General features: G+C 45.5%; 1 long non-coding RNA gene across 1 annotated transcript; it reads right to left on the bottom strand.

Moving 5' to 3' along the window:
• Nucleotides 1-1,171: 1,171 nt before the first annotated feature.
• On the bottom strand, nt 1,172-3,908 carry LOC119089260. Its single transcript, XR_005093128.1, has 3 exons — nt 3,021-3,908; nt 2,014-2,914; nt 1,172-1,487 (listed from the first exon to the last, which is right to left on the bottom strand). It is a non-coding gene; the product is annotated as an uncharacterized LOC119089260 (long non-coding RNA).
• Nucleotides 3,909-10,323: the final 6,415 nt, after the last annotated feature.

The raw sequence follows: 10,323 nt of genomic DNA, 5'->3' as shown, positions 1-10,323 counted from the left end.
AATAATGCAAGATCCTAAGCACATATTAATTAAATGCAGTCACAATAAGGAAGTGTGCACCAATCCTTGGTCAGAAGCAACTTATAAAATAGAACAAGGATTAAATCATGAGAGCAATGTGAGCATTTGGAAAGTTCAAGTGTTAGGTTGGATTTTTCTCATAAAAGCAGAATTAGAAGGATGTTTTGATGTGTATATGCATAATCACTCTATAGTACTTTGACAACTCCTTGACTTAGAGTCAACTGCTTGCAGAGTGTCAATCACATTTACAAGACACCTTCACAACACCAGGGTGAGTCGTGTTTGGCCAAGCAGGTAGCCATGCTCTAACATATCACCATATAAAATGTAACTTATCACAGCTACCCACTGAGTTTAAGATCGTCATGCATCTGAAACCTGGAATAACAGCATTCCTGCTAACGGGGAAGCAACTAACATTTTGATTAATTTGTTAGGTCCTCTCTTAGGTAGATGTTAGCTGTGAAAGTATTTATAATGTCAGTGGCAAAGCCTGATGTTATAAATATTTCCTGGCATGTAGACCTTTGTATACTGCCCTACTGAGGCATGAACTGTGAATGTAATGGGCCAAGCACGCCTGGAATTAGATTACAGTCTGTGATGCAGTTATTTCCTAAGAAACAGAGATCATTTCTGGTCACTGATCTCTTCATGTGAGCATGTGAAAAGGAGAACATCTGTCTAGTAAGAGATTTGACGTGGTAGGTGGATTCTCCATGATTGGCTTTGAGATCTTCAAAGGGACGGTTTGTCAGGGACCTGAATGTCTCTTCCAAATGTAGTTCCCAGGGTTTAACAGGCTATCCATCTGTAATTGATAACTAATGCAACAGACAAATCCTACTCTATGAGGAAATTTGTTAAATGGATTTGCATGCAGAGCAGTTGAGTAGAAAAATCAATCTTAGTACATAATTAGAGTCAAACTTAGAAGGGTATTTTTTCAATCTATATTTATTTAACTACTTTGCTTAGTGATCTATTATAAATAAGAATAGTAGCTGGGTGGTGGTGGCGCACGCCTTTAATCCCAGTACTGGGAGGCAGAGGCAAGCAGATCTCTTGTGAGTTCAAGGCCAGCCTAGGCTAGAGAGTGAGTTCCAGGAAAGGCTCCTAAGCTACACAGAGAAACCTTGTCTTGAAAAACCATAAAAAAAAGTATTTATTGTCTTTAGCACACTTAGTTTGAACATTATTTCACTGCAGAAGTGGTAGTATATTTGGCTTGTGAGTTTGTTGGCCCAGGATGCCATCACCAAATGCCACAGACCAGTTGGCTGAAGTAGCAAGCATTTGTCCTCACAGTCTAGGAAGCGCCAGATGAGGGTGTCAGAGAAGATTCGACCAGGCTTATAGATGGCTACTTTCTCCTCGTGTCTTCACAGATGTGAGAGAGACAGGGGCGGAGTGAGAAAAGGAAGCGGAGCCATCCCTGGCTTGGGGCTGTAAACGGAAGCAAGCTGAGCAGAAGCAGAAGGGCAAACCAGTAAGCAGTGTTCAGTCATGATTCCTGCTCCCGTCCCCGCCTGAGCCGCTGTCCACCCCCTGCCATGATGGACCACGACACAGCAGTGTACGCCAAATAAGCCAGCCCTTCCCTCCTGTAAGCTGCTTTCAGCTGGCTTTTTTTTTTTTTTTTCACAGCAACAGAAACCAAACTAGATCAGCAGCTTAATGAAGGAAGAAGGGTTGACTTTATCTAACAGTCTACGGGCACAGTCTGCTGTGGTGGGAAGTTAGGGAGCCTGAGCTGGCTGCTGGTCACATTGTATCAGCAGTCAGGAGAGAGATGATTGCTGGCATTCGAACCCCTTTTATGCTGCCTGGGATCTCGCGGTATAGTACCACCAACATTTAGGGTGGGACTTCCTATTTTAACCTAATTTAGATGATCCCTCACTACATACCCCGAAGTCTATCTCCTCAGTGATTCCAGATCCTACCCAACGGACAGTCAAGATTAACCCTCACAACTAGTGTTCTCACCAACAGAAGATGCCTCAGTCAATCGTCAGCGACTCAGTCAGTCTGGGCCAGCGTAAGGAAATGCCTTTTGCTCCAGTTTGTACACGAAGGTGACCTGAAGCAACCCAATGTTGACCGTTCCTGTTTCTACACTGTAGTTTTCCTTGTTCTTGCACAGGCAGCTCACAGAACCCGACCATCCTGCAGTGACCAGAGGCGCACCCTCCTGCACTGTGGCTGGGGTGTTGCACACCTCCTAGTCACCGACTGCAGCCAACTAGATCTTTGCACCCAGTTCGTTATGACTTTAGTCTACACCATCTCCCCATCTCCTGTGCCTAGGCACCCATCCCCTCTCCCGTGCCCTTTTATTAATTTTCCGAATCTAAAGGAGTTACATAAACCCGAGTTGTGTGATCTTGTGGTTGGGACAATGTGGCCTCTGCTCAGGCCAGCAGGGAGATGGGAAGTGTGTTCTGCTCTGCTGCTAAGACATCTGGTCTGGGTAAACATTACCCTGCTGTGAGCACTCCTGAAGCAGTAAGTTCACAAGGTCCCTCCTCCTAGGGTGCATTTTCTTCTTCACTGATTTCCTTAGACCGCCTACAAGATAATGGACTTCATTGTGTGTGTGTGTGTGTGTGTGTGTGTGTGTGTGTGTGTGTGTGTGTGTAGACCTAGATTTTGCATGTGAGAGAAAATGTGCAGTATTTTGACTTTATGCCCCAAATATCATCTCTGGTTCCTCACTCTTCCATCCTTTAGATCGGTCCGTCCCAACCCATAGCTACCTTCTATTTTCATGTCTTCCATGCATTCGTGTAGGTTTACACTTGAATCTAAATCCCCCATAGGAGAGAAGATGTGCTGTTTGTCTTTCTGAGTCTGGCTTATTTCACTATACTTGATTCCATCCGTTTTCCTGCAAACAACACAATTCATTCTTCTTGTGGCTGAATAAAACTCTACTTAAAATGCATACGTATATAATATATAAATAGTATACATAAATATCACATGATCTTTACCTTTGCATCTGTCGATGCACCTAGGGTTGGTTCCGTATCTTGGCTGCGGTGAATAGCACAGCTGTAAACATGGATGTGCAAGTAGCCCTGACTCAGATTCCTCTAGTCTAGGTGTATTCGCAGGAGTGGTAGAGCTGGACCGGAAGGTGGCTGTATTTTAGTTGTTTCTTTGAGGCACCTCCACACTGATTTCCATAGTGGCCACATTGGGTTTATATGTCCCGGTCCGCCCCCGCCCCCGCCCCTGCCCCCAGCAGTAAATTAGGGTTCCTCTTTTCCAGCTTTTGTGGTCCTTTGTTTACTTGACGATAACCACTGGTAAATTCGAGTTCCTCTTTGCACACGTCCTCATGAGCGTTAGTGCTCTTTGCTTACTTGGTGATAACTGTTCTGACTGCAAGGTGGACGCCCAATGCAGCTCTCATTCCTATTGTTTTGTTTCTCCTGGTCCTGGGGATGAGTCCAGTGCCTCACGTATGTCAGACTGAGCCGCATCTCCAGCTGGCCTTGAACTTGAGACCTTCCTGCCTCGGCCTCCGAGGCTTGGATCACAGGCTTGTCCCACCACATCTAGTTTCAGTGGAACTCTTATTTGTTTTCCCTTGATGGCGAAGGATGATTACCTTGAGAGCATCATTTCTCAGGGTGAGGATTAAGAATTTTCATCTATTATTTCCCCCAAGGATGCTGGGTATCTCTCTTATTGCTTCTTATTACACAGATGTGTCCAGTAACAGTCGAGGTGACACACAGCGACAACTGTGTCACAGAGTGTCTTAGGTTTTCTATTGCTGTGAAGTTGACACCATGACACAGAACACATCTAACTGGGGCTGGGTTCCAGTTTCCGAGGTTTGGTCCGTTATCGGCGTGATGAGAAGCATGGCGGCATGCAAGCAGAGACTGCGCTGGAGAAGGAGCTGAGAGTTCTGAGTTCTTGATCCACAGGCAGCAGCAGCAGGAGACCTCCCCACTTGGCTTAGCTTGAGCGTAGGAGATCTGAAAGCCCGCCTCCACAGTGACACACTTCCTCCAACAAGGCCACACCCACTCCAACAAGACCACGCCTCCTAACAGTGCCCCTCCCTATGGGCCAAGCAGTCAAACACCCGAGTTTATGGGGGCCCGTTTCTTTTCAAACCGCCACACACATCCTCTGAGTTGGCTGTCAGTGGAACAGCTGAGGACTGCCTGAGGCCCTGTGTGGTCACTTCCTGTACCCCACTGGGTCAGGGTCTGCTCCAGCTTCAGTGGATGGCTGCGCTGTTATAACATGACTGCTGATGTCTTTCCAACACATTGGTGAAGAGAGCCTGGCGTCTCAAACTAGGGCAATGAGAAGGGGACAGCACCACGCAATACAATTCAAAATTAGTTCCGCTAGCTTTCTACTGTATTTTTGTTATTATTATTTTTTCCGGGGTTTTGGGGTAGGGAGTCTTACTATGTCCAGGGTGGCCATCTTCACAATCCTCCTGCCTCAGTCTCCTGAGTTCTGGGATTACTGGAATATATCATCATGCTCAGCTCCTTTTTCCTTGTTTTTATATGTACTAAAAAATTGCTGAGGGCAGGGTGTGGTGGCCCATGTCTTTAATCTCAGCACTCGGGAGGTAGAAGCAGGCAGACCGCTATAATAATTATAGTAATTATTATTTAAATTAGATATGGATTATACTACATTTCTTCTGTACGGAGTGGCCTTAGTGAACTCAAGCTACTGTTTAGATGAAGGACAGAAATACGATGTAAAAATATTTAAGCTTCAGAGGCATTGCCAGCAAACTACATCCTTCTCTTAGGCCTTCATCTCTCTCTTGGAAGCATCTTCTACTGAAGACCAAAACCTCCAGAATTTTGAGACTTAGATGGAATAAAAGAGGGGCCGAGAAAGGAGGCATTTCCGGCAGGGTCTTTGCTGTATGATGGTAAGTGAGGTGAACAACTGGTACCTACACACTGGCGTGTGACAGGCAGAAGACAAGTCACTTGTCACTTCTAATGTAGCCGTCCCTGTATTTTGGGAGGGCAGGAGTATTTGGGGTGGGAAGTTAGTGGCCTTCAGGACAAGGAGCAGATAAGCACATGTAAACATCTGTGGGATGTGGTGGCTTGTGTTTGTTCAGCACTCTGGAGGCTTGGGTTTGAACCCATGACTTCAAGGCCAGTCCAGGAGACAGAGTGAGTTCTTGTTAAGCAGAGTGAAACAGATAAAAAGGACAAGGAAAAATAAAATAAAGTAATTGAAATGTGCCATTTGTTACTGCAGAGTTCATCTTCTGGGTGGTGTGCCAATGACATTCACTGGGAACTGATTTTGCTCTTTATACCAGGACTTTTCCTTAGGCAGCCTATAGATTGAGTTTATATATGTGGAACATTCTGGAATGTTCCAGAAATAGAAACATTTTAGTATCTCTCTTCAAAATGCAGGTGGAATATTTTCATACTTGGACCACAATGGAGATTCCCCCAATTAGATCTCTGATATAATGGTAATGAACTACAAAGACATTTTTGGGAAGGTGTTGGTGTTGGGAATGTGGGCCACAGGATAGTGACTATTGTTAGTGCCAGAAGCAGGGGACCAGGAGTTCAGAGGCTCCGAGGGAACTGATGTGACAAGCTATTGGCCAAGGTGTATCACAGACATTGATAAATAGCCTTGGCTTTATTAACAGAACACACCGGTCCAAACCCTTCTATCTCTGTAGAATCAATCCTGGTGGCCAGCCGACATGGAGAAAGACTTGTAACTAGTCATAGCTTTCTAGGCAGATCCAGGAAGTTTATGTGTAGCAGGTAGGGAGAAGACAGGCAGAAAAAAATAATGTTTCTGCTTTAATTTTATTTTTAAGTATGTGTGCCGTGTGTGCGTGGGGTATGTATATGAGAGTGCGGGTGCCTGAGGAGACCAGAAGTGGGCATCTGAGTCCTTGGAGGTGAAGTGGTTAGCAGATGTGAGCTGGCTGGCCTCTCAACTCCTGGCCTCTGCAATAGCAAGCAGTACAACCTCTTTCCAGCCACCTTTCCAGGCCCTCATCCAGTTCTTAATGGAGAGGGAAAGGACGGATGTGAGGGTGTACAGAACGGAGTGGGTGGTGGGTGAGGGCTCTTCCCTGACCCGGCCTGTTCGTACTTGTCGTGGGCACTAAGACAGAGTGCCTGGGAGTGATGGCCATCAGAGGACCTTCTTTCCCAGCACTGGTGTGTGTGTGTGGGGGGGGGGGGCGTCATGTTTAATTAGAAAGGTGGCAGGGGCAGTTACAGCTCACTTCGAGTCCATAACCCTTCAAAGTGCTCTGGCATCCCTGGGAAGGGCAACAGCTGGGCCGACACCGATTATTCGCATGGTGGTGGGAACCGGTTCTTCACCTGGCACAAGGGTGAGGAATTAGCTTGGCACTTGGGGCTCAGCGGTACTGAGGGAGAAAAGAGAAGGGGGTTTGGAAGGTGCCGTTCTCACACTGAAGCAAAAATTGTGTCACTTTCTCTTTTCACGCTAACGTTTTGTAATTATTGCTATTTTATCATTGCAACGCTTACTAAAATCAAATACCGCAGAGGCATTATGCTAAAACTCGGCCGTCTCTTCCATGCCTACCCAGTCCCGGTGCCCTCTCAATCAGCCTTTTGTTTACTGGCTTTCTGTTTAGTTTACTGGCTGGGTTCACCATGTGTAGGGGATCTCCCACATACATAACTAGTATATACACCCGTATCTAACGTCTCAGATACTCTACACAAGTGCAAGATTATTTTATATGTTTAATAATTTATCATGCACATCTTCCCAAGTGAATGTCTTTCCCCCACTCTTCCTAACAGCTACATATGTTCTGATGTGCATACTTTATTACTTATTCAACCACTTCTCTATTTGCAGGCAGGCTTTTGTAAATCTCCAGTTATTTTCAAGGCAAGATCATGCTTCCTAATATGGGAATCCATCCGTATTCTGTTACGTAAGACATAAGAAATATAAAATGAAGAATCTATTGATTGTGGACACAGACAGACATAATAAAATTTTCCAGGCTAAAATAATAATGCCTCAAGAACTATCTTAGCCAGTGCATTTACAAATGCTGTTGCTTCCATTTCTGTAATAAGGGTTTGCAGGTCTGCCAGCCAGGGCAAGGACCAGCCTACTTCTGTTCCCTTTCACATTATATAGTACGGGAAATGTGTAGCATTCTGTTAGCTTACATCCTATCTGAAAAGGGACAGATAGAAGAAAAGAGTGATTAAAAATTCCCCATCAGGTATAACACTAGGACACACTGAACACCTTACTTACGTTTCCTGTTCTAGTCTGTATTTTTATTTCAGGATGGTTAAGGATTGATTTCACTTTGTGGGTATAAGTCTTATTCATAATTTAATCTCAACACTTGAGATTATAAATATTGCAGAAAGGGTCTGGGCTGGACAAACTTTTGACTTCCTGTAAAAAGCTTGGGTAGTTTTTCTGCACAAATAGACCGAATGAATTAACCCAGACTAGGGCTCGTCTGTGACCGTGAATATTAAATTCTATGAGGTTCAGCTATCCATGGTAGAAATGTGGAACCCGTAATGATGACATGGGTTCGGACCCACGCTGCCTCTGTGTCTGGCTCCAACCATGCACCAAGCATGGCAGCCCAATGCACCCGGGGCTGTGGCTGTGCGGGCAGACACTGTAGGAAACGGCCTTGGGCATGGTTTGTGGCTTTGGTACCTGGCCTGGTTTGGCATCTCCTGCAGCTCCAAGTTCATTTGCCTGGCGCTGCTCTGCAGAGCGACTGAGTTCGGAGTTTTCTTGCATCTTTACTGGGGTTTTTGACATGGACCAGCAGGCAAAGAGAGACAGGGACCTCCCTCCTTTCCTTCCTTAAAGTGGAGCAGAGAGTTGTGTAAACACCGAAACTCCTCTTCGCCCAAGTGTTTGTGGGAACGCCCTCCTGAGGTGAGTTATCCGACCTGCAGCATCGTCCAGCTGCAGAGCTCACAGACTGAAGTTGGCTCTCCTTGTCTGCTCAGCGAAGGTGGGTCCAGTGACCGTAGAGCAAACCTTTGAGTGAGTCCTCGGGTCTAGTGCCAGGGGAAAATCTGCCCATTCTCTGCTCCCTGTGACACTCCACCCTTAACACTGTCTGCAGATTATCCATGAACAGATAAACACAGCTCATGCCTATAATCCCAGCACATGGGATGCCGGTCTGGACTACGTAGCCAGACTCTGTCTCAAAAAAGCAAAGGAACAAACTAAAACAAATGATTTCAGAATGCGTGCCAGGAAGACGCTTCAGCAGATAAAAGCCCTTGCTGTGGAAGTCTGATGGCCTAAGTTCCATTCTCCTTAACCTCCATATAAACCGGGATGAGGTGGTGTGAACTGTAACCCCGGGACTCTTATGATGGGACATGGCAAGAGCAGGAGGACCAAATATGGTGGGAGACAAGAACCAACCCTCATGTACCACAGGTGTGCCTGTGCTAAAACTTGACCTCTCTCTCTCTCTCTCTCTCTCTCTCTCTCTCTCTCCTCACAATGAAATTTAGGATGAAATTACCTTCTGGAAAAAGAAAGTTCAAAACTAGATTCATAGCTTTTTTTTTTTTTTTTTTTTTTGCTCCTGTTATTTTTACTGGGTCTCAAGTAACCAAGGATGGCCTTGAACTCACTGTGTAGCTAGAATGACCTTGAAATCTCGATCCTCCCGCATCACCCACCAAGTGCTGGGATTACAGGCATGTACCACCACACCCTGTCTATGTGCTGCTGAGATTCAAACCCAGGGCTTTGTGCGCATTTCGGCAAGCGCTTTCCCAACCAAACCATATCCCCAAGCTTTCAACACCATAATTCATCTGTGCTAAAACAATTTAGGTCTTTGCCCCTAATATGAAGGCAAATTCCCCGCAGATCCTCACTGAATCAGCATCCAGCTCCTTAGGATCTGCCACCTTTAGATCCTAGACAATCTCCAAACCATGTGCCTGCTCTCCTCACGCCCCACGATTGTGACTAAATAAGGGGGTTTTCTTGTTGTTTTGTTTGTTTTAACAAGTCGGCTGACCCACTTTACTTTGTGAGTCTGATACACGTTTCTGGCCCAATTGCTGTGGATATCGCTCTATATAAATAAAACACTGATGGCCAGTGACCAGGCAGGAAGTATAGGCGGGACAAAGAGAGAGGAGAATTGGGGAAACAGGAAGAAGGGGGAGAGACACTGCAGCCACCGCCAGGACAAGCAACATGTAAAGATGCCGGTAAGCCACCATCCACGTGGCAAGGTATAGATTCATAGAAATGGGTTAATTTAAGATAAAAGAACAGTTAGCAAGAAGCCTGCCACGGCCATACAGTTTGTAAGTAATATAAGCGTCTGAGTGATTATTTTATACGTGGATTGTGGGACTTTGGGGCTTGGTGGAACCTGGAGAGAAGCCCTCCAGCAACACCCAATGATGTGACAGAAGTCATCCTAGTCAGTCTCAGCTGTAAATGTCTCAGTTTTTAGGCTTTGGAGTCTGTGTATTATTCATCTTTTTATTTCTAGTTTGCAAGCCTTCCATACATATAGAAGTCACTCAAATGTTTGCTTTAAAAAAAGTATTATTTGGGAAAAGAACCAAAAAAAAAAAAAAAGGAATCCAGGAAGGAATCCATGTTCATCATCCAGTACACACTCTGTGCCTGGCACTGGGCAAATTTTAGTGCAGTATTTGTTAGTATTCTGTAGCAGACTGTGGGAGAGTGCACTTAAGTTCAAAATTATAAAATTCCTAGTGTCCAGAGCTGGCCAATGTGTAACAAGGCGCCAGACCTTAGGAGGCTGACTCCATGATGAAAATGCCATTCAGGCCATAAAATTCAGCGTGTAGACAGCACCATCAGCCAACATGAAAACAAAGACCTAATCCATCCAAGTCCATAGTTCTGGGAAAGGCTCTCAATGCGTTAACCTTGCCTTTTGGCTTCTGTAACTCTGCTTCTGGCTAACTGTTCCTGTAACTGAGGAATGTCAACCGAGAACACGATCTTTGTGCTTAAAAGCTCACTCTGAGGCTAGGGCTGCACTGGGGTCCCAATCACCCAGTGTAGCTGCCAGCTGGCTAATAGAGACTTTCTATTAGCTTAAACCCACCCCTGAGCAGTCTTCTCTGGTGGGTACCCCACAGCAATGTGCACTTTCATTGGGCTACAGGAATACAGTGGACATTGGGGATTATGGGATGAGGAGACTATGGACACAGAATGTAACAAGTGTGTCAAAAACCCAATTCACTTCTTGAAAGCCGCCCAGGGGAA

Source organism: Peromyscus leucopus, chromosome 18 (genome assembly GCF_004664715.2).
Source record: "Peromyscus leucopus breed LL Stock chromosome 18, UCI_PerLeu_2.1, whole genome shotgun sequence".
NCBI lineage: Eukaryota > Metazoa > Chordata > Mammalia > Rodentia > Cricetidae > Peromyscus > Peromyscus leucopus.
The sequence above is the reverse complement of the archived record's forward strand: the minus strand, read 5'-3'. Positions and strand labels throughout refer to the sequence as shown.